Raw genomic sequence first — 20,323 nt, forward strand, 5'->3', positions numbered from 1 at the left:
AACGCTCAACATCCCGTCTCATCTTTGGCCAAAAGAAATGTGTAGCAAGTATATCCTCCGTCTTCTTGACGCCAAAGTGTCCCATTAATCCTCCTCCATGCGCCTCCTGCAACAACAAAAGACGAACGGAGCTAGCTGGAATGCATAGCTTGTTAGCACGAAACACAAATCCATCGTTAAGAACGAACTTGTTCCAAGTTCCCCCTTCCTTACAATTCTGCAATACATCTTTAAATTCAGCATCATGAACATATTGATCTTTGATGGTCTCCAAACCAAATATTTTAAAGTCAAGTTGTGAAAGCATAGTATAACGACGAGACAAGGCATCAGCAATAACATTTTATTTACCCTTCTTGTGTTTAATGACATAAGGGAAAGTCTCAATGAATTCAACCCATTTAGCATGTCTACGGTTCAGTTTTGCTTGACTTTTAATGTGTTTCAAAGATTCATGATCAGAATGTATAACAAATTCCTTGGGCCATAAATAATGTTGCCATGTTTCTAAGGTCCGAACAAGAGCATATTATTCTTTATCATAAGTAGAATAGTTCAGACTAGGCCCACTCAATTTTTCAGAAAAGTATGCAACAGGTTTTCCATCTTGTAATAACACACCTCCTAATCCAATTCCACTAGCATCACATTCAAGCTCAAAAGTCTTATTGAAATTAGGAAGTTGGAGTAAAGGAGCATGTGTCAACTTATCTTTCAATACCGTGAAGGCTTCTTCCTGTGCGATACCCCAAACAAAAGGCACATCCTTCTTTGTAAGCTCGTTGAGAGGTGCAGCAATGGTGCTGAAATCTCTCACAAAACGCCTATAGAAACCAGCGAGGCCAAGGAAACTCCTCACTTGTGTGACTGTTTTGGGCTGCGGGCAACTCTCAATAGCTTCAATCTTGGCTTTATCAACTTCAATTCGCTGTGGAGTAACAACATAGCCAAGAAAAGATACTCGGTTGGTGCAAAAGGTGCACTTTCCAAGGTTTCCAAACAAACGTGCATCACGTAGAGCAATAAAAACAGCACGTAAATGTTCCAAATGTTCCTCCAAAGATTTGCTATAAATCAATATGTCATCAAAGTAAACTACCACAAATCGTCCAATGAAAGCACGTAAAACTTCGTTCATTAACCTCATGAAAGTACTAGGTGCATTAGTTAACCCAAAAGGCATGACTAACCACTCATATAATCCAAACTTAGTTTTAAATGTTGTTTTCCATTCATCTCCCAATTTCATACGAATTTGATGGTATCCACTACGCAAATCAACTTTGGAGAATATTGCAGAGCCACTCAATTCATCAAGCATATCATCTAGCCTAGGAATAGGATGACGATAACGAATAGTAATATTATTTATGCCTCTACAATCAACGCACATACGCGACGTACCATCCTTTTTCGGCACTAAAATGATAGGAACAGCACAAGGACTAAGGGATTCGCGTATATAACCTTTGTCGAGCAGTTCTTGTACTTGACGCATAATCTCCTTCGTCTCCTCTGGATTGGTACGGTATGGTACACAGTTGGGTAGCGAAGCACCGGGAATTAAGTCAATTTGATGCTCAATCCCTCGAATAGGTGGTAGTCCCGGTGGCACGTCTTGTGGAAATACGTCAGCGAACTCCTGCAAAATGTTAGTGATAGCAGGGGGCAAAGAGGGAGGCACGTCCTCGAATGAAAATAATGCCTCTTTGCACACAAAAGCATAGCAAACAGATTTGCTGAAATCTAGCTCATCAATATCAGATTTGGTGGCAAGTAAACATGCACTTTTCAATTTAATTTCAGAAACAACAGTAGATGGTTTATTATTAGACTTCATTTGGTGCTCAAATTCTTTTGCCACAATCTGATTTTCACTCTTATTTGTCTCCTGTTTTGCTTTACTAGCTCTATTAATATCATCTTTCAAAATGGAATCAGGAGTCATAGGAAGCAAAGTAATATTTTTATCGTTATGAACAAGAGTATAGTGATTGTTTCTACCATGGTGTACAGAATTTTTATCAAATTGCCATGGTCTACCAAGTAATAAGGAACATGCTTGCATAGGTACCACATCACAATCAACATAATCAGCATATGTAGAGATACTAAAATGCACACGAACAGTACGTGTTACCTTAACCTTGCTGCTGTTGTTGAACCATTGGATGTAGTAAGGATGTGGATGTGGTATTGTGGTGAGAGATAGCTTCTCCACCATCTCCATGCTAGCCAAGTTATTGCAGCTCCCTCCATCTATGATCACGCGAACAGAACGTTCCTTCACAACTCCCTTTGTATGGAACAAATTATGCCTCTGATTTTGCTCAGCTTGTGTAACCTGCACACTCAAAACACGTTGAGAAACTAAACATTCATACCTGTCAGCATCTTCAGGAGCCATGTATTGCGTCTCATGATCAGAATCGTCCCCATCGTGTTCGTCACGTGTAATAAGAGCCAAAGTCTCCTCATCATAGTCACTAGCGGACTCATACCCACCATCCTCAGTAACAATCATCACACGCTTAGATGGGCATTCTCTCGCATAATGAACTCCACCCTTGCAACGTCGACAAATAATATCATGTGTTTGCCCTGTTGATGCCATGGATGAAGAAGAGCTCTTTGCAGGCCCAGAAGGTGTGCTCTTGGCAGATAGTGGTGATTGTGCCTGCTTTATTGTATCACGGTTGGAGGTGGCAGCCGACGGAGGCGCCGGTGTAGCAGAACGTGTGGAAGTAGATGATGCACGTGGTGTCCATGATGAAGGTCGACCTGTAGAAAAGTTAGTCTGCGCCAATGCCTGTCGATCCTGCACTTCACGTTCAGCTTTGCAAGCAAGATGGAATAAACGAGTGATATTAGTATACTCCTTATACTCTAGAATCGTCTGAATATCTCTATTTAATCCACCCATAAAACGTGCAAGCATAGCTTCATTCTCCTCAACAATACCACATCTAATCATGCCAGTTTGTAATTCCTAATAATATTCTTCTACAGAATTTTTTCCCTGTCTTAAGCGCTGCAATTTTTGAAGTAATTCACGTTGATAATATGGTGGAACCCAACGAGTACGGATAGCAGTTTTAAAGCAGCCCAAGTAGCCGGAATAGGATATAATCTACAATGCTCAGACCACCAAACACATGCAAAACTAGTGAAAGCACAAACAGCAGCAGGAACACGTCTCTCCTTGGGATATTGTAAACATGTAAATCGTTGTTCAGTTTCTAACTCCCAAGTAAGATATATATCAGGAACATATCTACCCTCAAAAGGTGGAATATTCAATTTTAGTTTAGGGAGATGGTCATGATCTCGTACCTAAGGGTGAGCCCTACCATTGCCATTATTTGCATGTGGACGACCTGGTGGTTGCTGTGCTAGTGGTGGCACGTAGTTCTGATTTTGATCAACCTCATCCTCATAATCTCCCACATAATCATCCTCCTCCACATCAGCAGTAGGAGCCACAGAAGTATCAACAGCAGCACCAGCAGTTTGGCCCGACTGAAGAGGGACACGGCTCGCTCGGTGGAGGGCTGTTTCCCGACGTGGAGGTAGTCGGTGTTGTTGCTGTTGTTGCATAGGTGCGGCAGGAGCAGCCGGTGGTGGTGGTGGAAAACGCGAAAGCAATTCAGCAAACTTGTTATCGAGCTTTGTTTCAAACGTATTCTCCATGCCATCTATCTTCTCCATGGCCTCTTCAAATCTGTTTATCACATCTTGCACCTGTACACTCATCATTTGCTGAAATGTATCATGAAGCTCCTTGTTCGTCAAGTTCTCCCAGTCAGTCTTGTCGGATTGTGATCCTGGCATGGTTAGCAGCAATAGAAACACACAAGAATATGATCCTACAGACTACTAACAAGTGGTGGTGGTGGCGGGTGTCACAAGTCCGTCAAGCAAATCTCAAGTTCTTACCAGTTCTTACCCAGCAGCAGGCGGTGATCGGCAACCGTTATAGTCAAAACTCTCAAAAGCTTGGATAGAGCAATTGCCAGGGAGAGGCAAACGCACGATGTAGATGTATGTGGAGCTGGGAAGGCTTATAGTATGGTAGCAAAAAGGGTCAGCAATAATCAATTCAGAGATGCAAAGTTGAATAAACGCTCAACGACGGTACTGTGCTGGTCCTAGGCTAGACCGTGCTAGAGACGCGAGCCTAGAACACTAACAAAATCACGGCGCTGCACGTAAATAAGGGAAAAGCACACTCTAGAACTTTTTTTTCGCTCTTTTTTTTGCGCTCTTTTTTTTGCGCTCCTCTTTTTTTTTGCGAAAAATCACTATAATGGCGAGTGTCTCAAAACTCTTCCCTCGTCAAACTGATAGGATGGGCACGAATTTTTTTTTTCACTTTTTTTTCGGAAATCAGGGCAGCGACGACGAAAAAGTGCGACAAAAAATCACTATGATGGCACGTGGCTCAAAAGACTCAGAAAAGCCTAAAAATAGGATAGGGAAAAAAATTTGCCCGTGAAATTTTTGGCCTAAAAACTGCCCGGGGGTCTCCAGACTTTTTTTTTCCGAGACCTACGCAGGCAAGGAAACACGAATCGGAATTTAGATTGATCTCAAGAACAAACCTAATATGAGAAGAACTCGGATTGGTGGTGGATATATGGTTGTGGTATATGGCAGCGGTGGTGGTATATGGTAGCGGTGGTGGTATATGGATACAGATTGGTGGTGTTATATGGATACGGATTGGTGGTGGTATATGGATATGGATTCAGAGCGGTGGCGGATAAGCAAAAGTGGTAGATGGGCGATGATGATGGTGCGGCGGCGGCGTGACAACTTATGACCAGAACTTGAAACTCTAAAAGACTAGACTCTAAGACCAGCAACTTGACACGACGATGCAACCGCAAATTCAACAAAGCAAAAAACCCTAAAAAGATTATGCAAAGGCTCAGATTGGTTCGGATATGATGAACTAACCCTAAATTTTTTTGTGGCTTTTTCGTGGACTGTAGGTATGAAGAACAGACTCGATCTAATCTACGAAAAACTGTAAAATCTCACCGAGCAACCTGGAAATCTGATACCACTTGATAGAGGCTAAGGTGTCCCGATGTTTCGATGAGATGGTGGCTATCATTTTCTGTGGGAGTCGACTTTGATGATCCGACTACGAACGTGCGAGACGTCGCGGCTTAGCAATCGCTAAACCAACTTTCGAGGGTTATTGACCACGCCGGGGCACGATCAACCTGACCACGAGGGTCTGTTTCCTGCGAGCAAACGAAGAACAAGCAAGAAACTGAGATTGCAATCTGGATATTGCGAATATAAGATGAAAGCTTTATTGATCAAGGTGGGGTTCTGTGACGTCTTGGTCTGGTCGTTGGACACAAACGAAGTACGCGAAGTTGCAGCTATGGCGAACTTTTAATCTAAACAAAACCCAAAGTCTAAACGATGCCCTAAGGGCTGTATATATGGAGGAAGAGGGGGGAATTTCGTGGCCCTTGAGGGTGGGGTCCGAAACCAACCATAACTCTTGTTTCCCCACACATACAGACTCTAAAAATAGCCTATACTTAAGTATTTCGAAATTACATGGGCCTGGCCTATTAATAAGGTGACGCAGCACCTAGAATAGCCTATGGACGAATATTATGAAGTGGCATCTTGTATATTTCGTCCAAGGCTTCATGCACTCCTTATGGCGGCTTAAAAGTCCTGAAATCATCACTTGTAACTCCGTTCTTGTTCCCCTTGCGCATGGCATCATCTCCATGCTTGTTCTTGCTCCAATGTTCATCCTTCTCCAAGCTAGGCCCTTCATTTGTAAGCAAAACAAATGTATCCAATTTAGGCAGCATCATAACCTCATGAACATTAGAATCATTACCAAGAAACGAAAGTACCTGGTAATTTAATTGGCGTGCGCAAGCTCTAGTAATTGGTCCAGTATATGTAACAGTAGGGGCTGTGGGTGTAATAATGGTATTGATGTCCTCATCACTGGGTCTCGGTCAACGAGCGAAGAGGAGGCGGCCCAGGTGCGTGGAGGTGCGGTCAACCGGTCAAGCGGGCCGGGCGAGCTGCTCTTCTTGTTCTGAAGGAAAGCGGCAGCGAAAGGTTCACGGCGACGCCGGTCGGGAACGGTCAAGGGCGGTGCAGGACCGGGACGGTGCGGTGGCACGAGATTTGGGGGCGCCGGCGGCGTTGGTTGAAGGTGGCGGCGGACGAGGAGCCTCTCAGGCGACTGCTCTATTACAGAGGAGACAGAGGGACTCCGGTGAGAGAGAGAGATAGGAAGGAGGGGACGGAGAAGAGGTGCGGCAACCTGCTGGTGGTGGGGAACTTCGGCGACGACGAACTGCAAAAGGCGGGCCTTGTTGCGCTGGAGCTCAAGGCGAGGGGCATCTCCTCGAGGAGGAGGAAGAAGCAAGGCACGGCGCTGGTCTTGGAGGTCGCTGTCGAGGCGGTTGGCCGCGCGAGAAGACGAGGACGGTGGGGTTCGGACATGCACTCGCATGTGTGCTCGGGAGGACGGGGCCTCGAGTGCTCGCGGACGAAGGCAGCTACAGGGTCGAAGGCCGACGGGGATGCAGGCGCTGGTGCTGCTCGCGGCGGCGCACGGGAAGCACGAGAGGATGCAGGGGTTGCGGCTCCTGCTTGCTGCGCGGGGAAGCACCAACGTGAAGGAGATGCTCGGGGAAGAACGAGCAGAGGAGGACGATGTGGATGGAGGAGGAGGCGATGTGATATAGGATGAAATCCTAGAGGGGGATCTTTTCACACTTGGAGGGGGAAAAGGGCTAACTCTCAAGAACTCGAAGAGGAAAACACTCAAACAATTCCCCAATCACACATCCACTAGAATAGCAAAATAAGATCCACAAGTCACAAGCACAATCAAAGGAAAGATACAATGGCAAAGTTCTTCCCACTCCTAGGAGATGAGGTCTTAAACATAGTCTTCTCCTAGAGGAGGTCTTGAAATCCACTAGGATTCTTCCCAAAGGGGTCTTGATTCCACAAACGGGAAGGTAGACGGAGCAAAGCTCACAAATATCTCATCTCATACTTTGCTAACCCTAAACATAGCCCTAGGTACGGTTTATATAGTCTTGGGGTCGAAAGAGGTGAAGAGGGGCTCGGTTTGGGGATCTCAGCCGTCCATCCTGGGAGGCCCGTGCACGCGGGGTAAGTTGGGCCCGTGCGCACGGGGCTCCCATGGGCACGGTACAGGCCCGTGCGCACGGGGTGCTCCAGTGCCAACTTCCTGGACAGCCCGTGGGCACGGGGTCTCGGGGGCCCGTGCGCACAGGGTCACCTGGGACTTCCAGTTTTGCTGGTGTTGCACTCCGTCTTGGTCCGCGTGGCCTTGGGGTGGTTCCTCTTCATACCTAATGAGACATATCATATCTTGGTGAGGTAGCAACAATGTTCCATTCGTATCCATATGCAAGCTAAGTAGGAAGGAGTTCACCTCGGTTTCCAAAGCACGTGTTCTCGCTCTTGTCATAGGTCCACGTGGGGCTTGATGTGTCGGTGTAGAGTCCATGGGGATGACGGAAGGATGTTCTGTATCATCCCCACCCCATTGGGAGAGATCCGTCCACGGATCGTGATCATCATCACCATGGTACTTGGCCAAGTCTTTAACGTTGAATGTGTCGCTCACATTGTACTTGTCTCGTGGGATGTCGACCTTGTAGGAGTTGTCGTTGTAGCGTGCGAGTACCTTGAATGGGCCATCGGCTCTTGGAAGTGGCTTGGACTTGCGCTCCTTGGGAAAACGATCCTTGCGGAGATGTACCCAAACTAGGTCACCCGGTTTGAACACCATTGGGGACTTGTTGGCGTTGCGCTTGATCGCGAGTCTTTGTACTTGGCGCTTAATGGTGTGCCTTGTATCTTCATGCGTCTTCTTGAGGTGGTTCACTCGGTCGCTCGCGTCCATATTGATGCGCTCTTGTAGTGGTAGAGGAAGAATGTCCAATGGGGACAATGGGTTGAATCCATAGACGACTTCGAAAGGGGACTTGCCAGTAGTCGAATGTGTTGCACGGTTGTAGGCGAACTCGGCGATTGGTAGGCACTCCTCCCACTCCTTGGGGTTGACGCGGTAGGGTGCTTTGTTTGGAAGCGGTGCTCCGGGGATGAGGTCGATGCGGTGCTCAATGCCTCGTAGTGGAGGTGATAGAGGCAAAGGTGTCTCGTCTTTCGATGAGATGATGGATATCGCTTTGGTGGAAGTCGACTTTGACGATCCAACTACGAACGTGCGAGGACGTCGCGCCTTAGCAATCGCTAAACCAACTCCGAGAGGTTATTGACCACGCCGGAGCACGATCAACCTGACCACGAGGGTCTGTTTCCTGCGAGCAAACGAAGAACAAGCAAGAAACTAAGATTGCAATCTGGATATTGCGAATATAAGATGAAAGCTTTATTGATCAAGGTGGGGTTCTGTGACGCCTTTGTCTGGTCGTTGAACACAAATGAAGTACGCGAAGTTGCAGCTATGGCGAACTTTTAATCTAAACAAAACCCAAAGTCTAAACGGTGCCCTAAGGGCTGTATATATGGAGGAAGAGAGGGGGAATTTCGTGGCCCTTGGTGGAGGGGTCCGAAATCAACCCTATCTCTTGTTTCCCCACACATACGGACTCTGAAAATAGCCTATACTTATGTATTTCGGAATTACATGGGCCTGGCCCAATAAAAAGGTGACGCAGCACCTATAATAGCCTCGGGACAAAATTTATGAAGTGGCATCTTGTATATTTCGTCCAAGGCTTCATGCACCCATTATGGTGGCTTCAAAGTCCTGAAATCATCACTTGTAACTCCGTTCTTGTTCCCCTTGCGCATGGCATCATCTCCATGCTTGTTCTTGCTCCAATGTTCATCCTTCTCCAAGCTAGGCCCTTCATTTGTAAGCAAAACAAATGTATCCAATTTAGGCAGCATCATATTCTCATGAACATTAGAATCATTACCAAGAAACGAAAGTACCTGATAATTTAATTGGCGTGCGCGAGCTCTAGTAATTGGTCCCGTATATGTAGCAGTAGGGGCTGTGGGTGTAACAATGGTATTGATGTCCTCATCATCCTCCCCTTCTTGAAATGAAGTTGTCCTCGACGGAAACTCATCTTCCTCACCCAAATAAGGCTTCAAATCTGCAATGTTAAAAGTGGGACTAACCCCAAAATCTGCAGGCAGCTCAAGTTTATATGCATTATCATTTATTTTCTCTAACACCTTAAAGGGACCATCAGCACGTGGCATTAGCTTTGATTTGCGCAAATCAGGAAATCTATCCTTACGCAAATGTAACCAAACAAGATCTCCAGGTGCAAACACAACATGTTTTCTACCCTTATCTCCAGCAAGTTTATATTTAGCATTCATACGCGCAATGTTTTCCTTAGTTAACTCATGCATTTTTAAAATCAATTCAGCACGTTGTTTAGCATCAAAATTAACCTTCTCCGAAGATGGAAGAGGCAACAAATCAATAGGTGCACGAGGTAGGAAACCATACACAACTTCAAAAGGGCACATCTTAGTAGTAGAATGCAATGAACGATTATAAGCAAATTCAATATGAGGCAAGCATTCCTCCCACATTTTCTTATTATTCTTCAAAACAGCCCAAAGCATAGTAGACAACGTTCTATTGACTACTTCAGTTTGTCCATCAGTTTGGGGGTGACAAGTAGTACTAAAAAGCAGTTTAGTCCCCAACTTAGCCCATAAACATCTCCAAAAGTGGCTAAGAAATTTAGTATCACGATCTGAAACAATAGTATTTGGCACACCATGCAAGCGAATAATTTCACGAAAGAACAAATCAGCAACATTAACAGCATCATCGCTTTTATGACATGGTATAAAGTGTGCCATTTTCGAGAATCTATCCACGGCAACAAATATGCTATCCCTCCCCTTCTTTGTTCGAGGTAAACCTAAAACAAAGTCCATAGATATATCCTCCCAAGGAACACTAGGTACAGGCAAAGGCATATATAAACCATGAGGATTGAGTCGTGACTTAGCTTTTTGACATGTAGTGCATCGAGCAATAAAACGCTCAACATCCCGTCTCATCTTTGGCCAAAAGAAATGTGTAGCAAGTACGTCCTCCGTCTTCTTCACGCCAAAGTGTCCCATTAATCCTCCTCCATGTGCCTCCTGCAACAACAAAAGACGAACGGAGCTAGCTGGAATGCATAGCTTGTTAGCATGAAACACAAATCCATCGTTAACGACAAACTTGTTCCACATTCTTCTGATAGAGGCGGAGGTGTCCCGTCTTTCGATGAGATGGTGGATTTCGCTTTGGTGGAAGTCGACTTTGACGATCCGACTACGAACGTGCGAGGACGTCGCGCCTTAGCAATCGCTAAACCAACTCCGAGAGGTTATTGACCACGCCGGAGCACGATCAACCTGACCACGAGGGTCTGTTTCCTGCGAGCAAACAAAGAACAAGCAAGAAACTAAGATTGCAATCTGGATATTGCGAATATAAGATGAAAGCTTTATTGATCAAGGTGGGGTTCTGTGACGCCTTTGTCTGGTCGTTGAACACAAACGAAGTACGCGAAGTTGCAGCTATGGCGAACTTTTAATCTAAACAAAACCCAAAGTCTAAACGATGCCCTAAGGGCTGTATATATGGAGGAAGAGGGGGGGAATTTCGTGGCCCTTGGTGGAGGGGGCCGAAATCAACCCTATCTCTTGTTTCCCCACACATACGGACTCTAAAAATAGCCTATACTTATGTATTTCGAAATTACATGGGCCTGGCCCAATAATAAGGTGACGCAGCACCTAAAATAGCCTCGGGACGAAATTTATGAAGTGGCATCTTGTATATTTCGTCCAAGGCTTCATGCACCCATTATGGTGGCTTCAAAGTCCTGAAATCATCACTTGTAACTCCGTTCTTGTTCTTGCTCCAATGTTCATCCTTCTCCAAGCTAGGCCCTTCATTTGTAAGCAAAACAAATGTATCCAATTTAGGCAGCATCATATTCTCATGAACATTAGAATCATTACCAAGAATAGAAAGTACCTGGTAATTTAGTTGGCGTGCACGAGCTCTAGTAATTGGTCCAGTATGTATAGCAGCAGGGGCTGTGGGTGTAACAATTGTATTGATGTCCTCATCATCCTCCCCTTCTTGAAATGAAGTCGTCCTCGACGGAAGTCCATCTTCCTCACCCAAATAAGGCTTCAAATCTGCAATGTTAAAAGTGGGACTAACCCCAAAATCTGCAGGCAGCTCAAGTTTATATGCATTATCATTTATTTTCTCTAACACCTTAAAGGGACCATCAGCACGTGGCATTAGCTTTGATTTGCACAAATCAGGAAATCTATCCTTACGCAAATGTAACCAAACAAGATCTCCAGGTGCAAACACAACATGTTTTCTACCCTTATCTCCAGCAAGTTTATATTTAGCATTCATACGCTCAATGTTTTCCTTAGTTAACTCATGCATTTTTAAAATCAATTCAGCACGTTGTTTAGCATCAAAATTAACCTTCTCCGAAGATGGAAGAGGCAACAAATCAATAGGTGCACGAGGTAGGAAACCATACACAACTTCAGATGGGCACGTCTTAGTAGTAGAATGCAATGAACGATTATAAGCAAATTCAATATGAGGCAAGCATTCCTCCCACATTTTCTTATTATTCTTCAAAACAGCCCTAAGCATAGTAGACAACGTTCTATTGACTACTTCAGTTTGTCCATCAGTTTGGGGGTGACAAGTAGTACTAAAAAGCAGTTTAGTCCCCAACTTAGCCCATAAACATCTCCAAAAGTGGCTAAGAAATTTAGTATCACGATCTGAAACAATAGTATTTGGCACACCATGCAAGCGAATAATTTCACGAAAGAACAAATCAGCAACATTAACAGCATCATCGCTTTTATGACATGGTATAAAGTGTGCCATTTTCGAGAATCTATCCACGACAACAAATATGCTATCCCTCCCCTTCTTAGTTCGAGGTAAACCTAAAACAAAGTCCATAGATATATCCTCCCAAGGAACACTAGGTACAGGCAAAGGCATATATAAACCATGAGGATTGAGTCGTGACTTAGCTTTTTGACATGTAGTGCATCGAGCAATAAAACGCTCAACATCCCGTCTCATCTTTGGCCAAAAGAAATGTATAGGAAGTACGTCCTCCGTCTTCTTCGCACCAAAGTGTCCCATTAATCCTCCTCCATGCGCCTCCTGCAACAACAAAAGACGAACGGAGCTAGCTGGAATGCATAGCTTGTTAGCACGAAACACAAATCCATCGTTAACGACGAACTTGTTCCACATTCTTCCTTCTTTACAATTCTGCATTACATCTTTAAAATCAGCATCATGCACATATTGATCTTTGATGGTCTCCAAACCAAATATTTTGAAGTCAAGTTGTGAAAGCATAGTATAGCGGCGAGACAATGCATCAGCAATAACATTTTCTCTTCCCTTCTTGTGTTGAATGACATAAGGAAAAGTCTCAATGAATTCAACCCATTTAGCATGTCTACGATTCAGTTTAGCTTGAATTTTAATATGTTTCAAAGATTCATGATCAGAATGTATAACAAATTCTTTGGGCCATAAATAATGTTGCCATGTTTCTAAAGTCCGAACAAGAGCATATAATTCTTTATCATAAGTAGAATAATTCAGACTAGGCCCACTCAATTTTTCAGAAAAGTATGCAACAGGTTTGCCATCTTGTAATAACACACCGCCTAATCCAATTCCACTAGCATCACATTCAAGCTCAAAAGTCTTATTAAAATCAGGAAGTTGGAGTAAAGGAGCATGTGTCAACTTATCTTTCAATACCGAGAAGGCTTCTTCCTGTGCGGTACCCCAAAGAAAAGGCACATCTTTCTTTGTAAGCTCATTGAGAGGTGCAGCAATGGTGCTGAAATCTCTCACAAAACGCCTATAGAATCCAGCGAGGCCAAGAAAACTCCTCACTTGTGTGACCGTTTTGGGTTGCGGCCAACTCTCAATAGCTTCAATCTTGGCTTTATCAACTTCAATTCCCTGTGGAGTAACAACATAGCCAAGAAAAGATACTCGGTTGGTGCAAAAGGTGCACTTCCCAAGGTTACCAAACAAACGTGCATCACGTAGAGCAATAAAAACAACACGTAAATGTTCCAAATGTTCTTCCAAAGATCTGCTATAAATCAATATGTCATCAAAGTAAACTACCACAAATCGTCCAATGAAAGCACGTAAAACTTCGTTCATTAATCTCATGAAAGTACTAGGTGCATTAGTTAACCCAAAAGGCATGACTAACCACTCATATAATCCAAACTTAGTTTTGAATGCTGTTTTCCATTCATCTCCCAATTTCATACGAATTTGATGGTATCCACTAAGCAAATCAACTTTGGAGAATATTGTAGAGCCACTCAATTCATCAAGCATATCATCTAGGCTAGGAATAGGATGACGATAATGAATAGTAATACTATTAATGCCTCTACAATCAACACACATACGTGATGAACCATCCTTTTTCGGCACTAGAATAATAGGAACAGCACAAGGACTAAGGGATTCGCGTATATAACCTTTGTCGAGAAGCTCTTGTACTTGACGCATAATCTCCTTCGTCTCCTCTGGATTGGTACGGTATGGTGCACGGTTTGGCAGTGAAGCACCGGGAATTAAGTCAATCTGATGCTCAATCCCTCGAATAGGCGGTAATCCCGGTGGCACGTCTTGTGGAAAGACGTCAGCGAACTCCTGCAAAATGTTAGTGACAGCAGGAGGCAAAGAGGAAGGCACGTCCTCGAATGAAAATAATGCCTCTTTGCACACAAAAGCATAGCAAACAGATTTGCTGAAATCTAGCTCATCAATATCAGATTTGGTGGCAAATAAACATGCACTTTTCAATTTAATTTCAGAAGCAACACTAGATGGTTTATTATTAGGCTTCATTTGTTGCTCAAATTCTTTTCCCACAATCTGATTTTCACTCTTATTCGTCTCCTGTTTTGCTTTATTAGCTCTATTAATATCATCTTTCAAAATGGAATCAGGAGTCATAGGAAGCAAAGTAATATTTTTATCCTTATGAACAAGAGTATAGTGATTGTTTCTACCATGGTGTACAGAATTTTTATCAAATTGCCATGGTCTACCAAGTAATAAGGAACATGCTTGCATAGGTACCACATCACAATCAACATAATCAGCATATGTAGAGATACTAAAATGCACACGAACAGTACGTGTTACCTTAACCTTGCCGCTGTTGTTGAACCATTGGATGTAGTAAGGATGTGGATGTGGTCTTGTGGTGAGAGGAAGCTTCTCCACCATCTCCATGCTAGCCAAGTTGATAGAGGCAAAGGTGTCCCGTCTTTCGATGAGATGATGGATATCGCTTTGGTGGCAGTCGACTTTGACGATCCGACTACGAACGTGCGTGGACGTCGCGCCTTAGCAATCGCTAAACCAACTCCGAGAGGTTATTGACCACGCCGGAGCACGATCAACCTGACCACGAGGGTCTGTTTCCTGCGAGCAAACGAAGAACAAGCAAGAAACTGAGATTGCAATCTGGATATTGCGAATATAAGATGAAAGCTTTATTGATCAAGGTGGGGTTCTGTGACGCCTTTGTCTGGTCGTTGAACACAAACGAAGTACGCGAAGTTGCAGCTATGGCGAACTTTTAATCTAAACAAAACCCAAAATCTAAACGATGCCCTAAGGGCTGTATATATGGAGGAAGAGGGGGGAATTTCGTGGCCCTTGGTGGAGGGGTCCGAAATCAACCCTATCTCTTGTTTCCCCACACATACGGACTCTAAAAATAGCCTATACTTATGTATTTCGACATTACATGGGCCTAGCCCAATAATAAGGTGACGCAGCACCTAAAATAGCCTCGGGACGAAATTTATGAAGTGGCATCTTGTATATTTCGTCCAAGGCTTCATGCACCCATTATGGTGGCTTCAAAGTCCTGAAATCATCACTTGCAACTCCGTTCTTGTTCCCCTTGCGCATGCCATCATCTCCATGCTTGTTCTTGCTCCAATGTTCATCCTTCTCCAAGCTAGGCCCTTCATTTGTAAGCAAAACAAATGTATCCAATTTAGGCAGCATCATATTCTCATGAACATTAGAATCATTACCAAGAAACGAAAGTACCTGGTAATTTAGTTGGCGTGCACGAGCTCTAGTAATTGGTCCAGTATGTATTGCAGCAGGGGCTGTGGGTGTAACAATTGTATTGATGTCCTCATCATCCTCCCCTTCTTGAAATGAAGTCGTCCTCGACGGAAGTTCATCTTCCTCACCCAAATAAGGCTTCAAATCTGCAATGTTAAAAGTGGGACTAACCCCAAAATCTGCAGGCAGCTCAAGTTTATATGCATTATCATTTATTTTCTCTAACACCTTAAAGGGACCATCAGCACGTGGCATTAACTTTGATTTGCGCAAATCAGGAAATCTATCTTTACGCAAATGTAACCAAACAAGATCTCCAGGTGCAAACACAACATGTTTTCGACCCTTGTCTCCAGCAAGTTTATATTTAGCATTCATACGCTCAATGTTTTCCTTAGTTAACTCATGCATTTTTAAAATCAATTCAGCACGTTGTTTAGCATCAAAATTAACCTTCTCCGAAGATGGAAGAGGCAACAAATCAATAGGTGCACGAGGTAGGAAACCATACACAACTTCAAAAGGGCACATCTTAGTAGTAGAATGCAATGAACGATTATAAGCAAATTCAATATGAGGCAAGCATTCCTCCCACATTTTCTTATTATTCTTCAAAACAGCCCTAAGCATAGTAGACAACGTTCTATTGACTACTTCAGTTTGTCCATCAGTTTGGGGGTGACAAGTAGTACTAAAAAGCAGTTTAGTCCCCAACTTAGCCCATAAACATCTCCAAAAGTGGCTAAGAAATTTAGTATCACGATCTGAAACAATAGTATTTGGCACACCATGCAAGCGAATAATTTCACGAAAGAACAAATCAGCAACATTAACAACATCATCGCTTTTATGACATGGTATAAAGTGTGCCATTTTCGAGAATCTATCCACGACAACAAATATGCTATCCCTCCCCTTCTTTGTTCGAGGTAAACCTAAAACAAAGTCCATAGATATATCCTCCCAAGGAACACTAGGTACAGGCAAAAGCATATATAAACCATGAGGATTGAGTCGTGACTTAGCTTTTTGACATGTAGTGCAGCGAGGAATAAAACGCTCAACATCCCGTCTCATCTTTGGCCAAAAGAAATGTGTAGCAAGTACGTCCTCCGTCTTCTTCACACCAAAGTGTCCCATTAATCCTCCTCCATGCGCCTCCTGCAACAACAAAAGACGAACGGAGCTAGCTGGAATGCATAGCTTGTTAGCACGAAACACAAATCCATCGTTAACAACAAACTTGTTCCACATTCTTCCTTCTTTACAATTCTGCATTACATCTTTAAAATCAGCATCATGCACATATTGATCTTTGATGGTCTCCAAACCTAATATTTTGAAGTCAAGTTGTGAAAGCATAGTATAGCGACGAGACAATGCATCAACAATAACATTTTCTTTTCCCTTCTTGTGTTTAATGACATAAGGGAAAGTCTCAATGAATTCAACCCATTTAGCATGTCTACGATTCAGTTTAGCTTGACTTTTAATATGTTTCAAAGATTCATGATCAGAATGTATAACAAATTCTTTGGGCCATAAATAATGTTGCCATGTTTCTAAAGTCAAACGATTGCCAGGGGAACGTACGTATACACGGTGTAGAAATATGTGGAGCTGGGTTGGCTATATATGGTAGCAAAAGATTAGCAATAACCAATTCAGAGATGCAATGTTGAATAAACGCTCAACGACGGTACTGTGCTGGTCCTAGGCTAGACCAAACTAGAGACGCGAGCCTAGAACACTAATGAGGTCACGTCGTAGCACAACTAGCATCAATAAAGGATATGAAGTAGCTCTGGACAGCAAGATATAAGTGAAGATCACAATAGCAGTAGACCTATTTAGAAGCTGATGTTGAGGTGCCAAATAACGAACTAGCTTCTGCAACTATTTAGATGCGGCTCGTCGCTAGCTTTCATTTGAGTACTCACGGAGCCAAAACAGACTTCATATGAGGAAGTTATGCCTGTTTTACTGAACAGTGCACAAAACAGATTCCAATCCGAATTCAACTACGAGATTGAGTCTAGATAGATCCGAATTTTGTTTTTCTTCTCCTCTCTTTTTTTCTCACACTTTTTTTCTTTTCCTTTCTTTTTTTCTCTGACTTTTTTTTTCATTTTTTCTCTCGTTTTTTTCTCTATCTTTTTTTCTCTCTCCCTCTTTCCAAAACAAACTAGATAAGATGTAGATTGGATCAAGCGAAGATGGGAACGATCTCAACTATGATTATGACAATGAACGGTGGGTAGCACGTGTAGGAAATTGATGTATGGGTGGTGGACAGCGGAAGTGATAACGATGCAGCGGCGACGTGACTAATGTGAACAGAACTCGAAACTCTAAACAATCTAGACACTAAGACCAGCAACTCGACACGACGATGCAACCGATAATTCAACTATGCAAGCAATGAAAAGAAAATTGCAAAGGCTTAGACTGGCTTGGACAAAGGATGAATAGATCTAACTCGTTTTTGTGGATTTTTCTTGGACAATAGGTAAGAAAATAAATCTAATCTAGGAAAACTGGAAATTCTCACCGAGCAACCTGAAAACTGATACCACTTGATAGAGGCAAAGGTGTCCCGTCTTTCGATGAGATGATGGATATCGCTTTGGTGGCAGTCGACTTTGACGATCCGACTACGAACGTGCGTGGACGTCGCGCCTTAGCAATCGCTAAACCAACTCCGAGAGGTTATTGACCACGCCGGAGCACGATCAACCTGACCACGAGGGTCTGTTTCCTGCGAGCAAACGAAGAACAAGCAAGAAACTGAGATTGCAATCTGGATATTGCGAATATAAGATGAAAGCTTTATTGATCAAGGTGGGGTTCTGTGACGCCTTTGTGTGGTCGTTGAACACAAACGAAGTACGCGAAGTTGCAGCTATGGCGAACTTTTAATCTAAACAAAACCCAAAATCTAAACGATGCCCTAAGGGCTGTATATATGGAGGAAGAGGGGGGAATTTCGTGTCCCTTGGTGGAGGGGTCCGAAATCAACCCTATCTCTTGTTTCCCCACACATACGGACTCTAAAAATAGCCTATACTTATGTATTTCGAAATTACATGGGCCTGGCCCAATAATAAGGTGACGCGGCACCTAAAATAGCCTCGGGACGAAATTTATGAAGTGGCATCTTGTATATTTCGTCCAAGGCTTCATGCACCCATTATGGTGGCTTCAAAGTCCTGAAATCATCACTTGTAACTCCGTTCTTGTTCCCCTTGCGCATGCCATCATCTCCATGCTTGTTCTTGCTCCAATGTTCATCCTTCTCCAAGCTAGGACCTTCATTTGTAAGCAAAACAAATGTATCCAATTTAGGCAGCATCATATTCTCATGAACATTAGAATCATTACCAAGAAACGAAAGTACCTGGTAATGTAGTTGGCGTGCACGAGCTCTAGTAATTGGTCCAGTATGTATAGCAGCAGGGGCTGTGGGTGTAACAATTGTATTGATGTCCTCATCACAAGTTGTTGCAGCTCCCTCCATCTATGTTGACGCGCACAGAACGTTCCTTCACAACTCCCTTGGTATGGAACAAATTGTGCCTCTGATTTTGCTCAGCTTGTGTGATCTGCACACTCAAAACACGTTGGGCAACTAAACATTCATACCTGTCAGCGTCTTCAGGAGCCATGTATTGCGTCTCATGATCAGAATCATCTCCACCATGTTCTTCACGTGTAATAAGAGCCAAAGTCTCCTCATCATAGTCACTAGCGGACTCATATCCACCATCCGCGGTAGCAATCATCACACGCGGAGATTTGCATTCCCTCGCATAATGACCTCCTCCCTTACAACGACGACAAATAATATCACTTGTTTTGCCCTGTTGATGCCATGGAAGAAGAAGAAAGCTGTGCAGGCCCCGCAGGTGCGCTCTTGGCAGATAATGGTGGTTGTGCCTATTTTCTTGTATCACGGCTGGAGGTGGCACCGGATGGAGGTGCTGGTGCAGTTGAAGTAGAAGATGCACGTGGTGTCCATGATGAAGGTCGGCCTGCAGAAAAGTTAGTTCGCCCCAATGCTTGTCGATCCTGCACTTCACGTTCAGCTTTACAAGCAAGATGGAATAAACGAGTGATATTAGTATACTCCTTATAGTCTAGAATGGTCTGAATCTCTCTATTTAATCCACCCAGAAAACGTGCAAGCATAGCTTCATTCTCCTCAACAATACCACATCTAATCATGCCAGTTTGTAATTCCTAATAATATTCTTCTACAGAATTTTTCCCTTGTCTTAAACGCTGCAATTGTTGAAGCAATTCACGTTGATAATATGGTGGAACCCAACGCGTACGCATAGCAGTTTTCAAAGCAGCCCAAGTAGTTGGAATAGGATATAATCTACAATGTTCAGACCACCATACACATGCAAAACTAGTGAAAGCACAAACAGCAGCAGCAACTCGTCTCTCCTCAGGATATTGTAAACATGTAAATCGTTGTTCAGTTTCTAACTCCCAAGTAAGATATATATCAGGAACATATCTACCCTCAAATGGTGGAATATTCAATTTCAGTTTAGGAATATGGACATCATCTCGTACCTGAGGTGGTGGTGCAGGCCTACCATTACGAATATATACCTGAGGTCGACCTGCTGGTGGTGGTACAGGTGGCTGCACGTAGTGCTGATTTTGATCAACCTCATCCTCATAATCTCCCACATAATCATCCTCCTCCGCATCAGCAGCAGGAGCCACAGAAGTATCAACAGCAGCACCAACAGTTTGGCCAAACGCAAGAGGAACACGGCTTGCTTGGTGGAGGTCTGTTTCGCGACGTGGAGGTAGTCATTGTTGTTGTTGTTGGAGAGGTGCGTTAGGTGCAGCGGGTGGTGGTGGTGGAAGACGCGCGAGCAATTCATTAAATTTGTTATCGAGCTTTGTTTCGAACGTCTTCTCAAGGCCAGTGATCTTCTCCATGGCCTCTTCAAAATTGTTCAGCACATCTTGCACCTGTTCAGTTATCATTTGCTGAAACTTATCATGAAGCTCCTTGTTCGATAAATTCTCCCAGTCAATCTCGTCGGCTTGTGATCCTGGCATGGTTAGCAACAATAGAAA

Source organism: Triticum aestivum, chromosome 5A (genome assembly GCF_018294505.1).
Source record: "Triticum aestivum cultivar Chinese Spring chromosome 5A, IWGSC CS RefSeq v2.1, whole genome shotgun sequence".
Classification (NCBI taxonomy): domain Eukaryota; kingdom Viridiplantae; phylum Streptophyta; class Magnoliopsida; order Poales; family Poaceae; genus Triticum; species Triticum aestivum.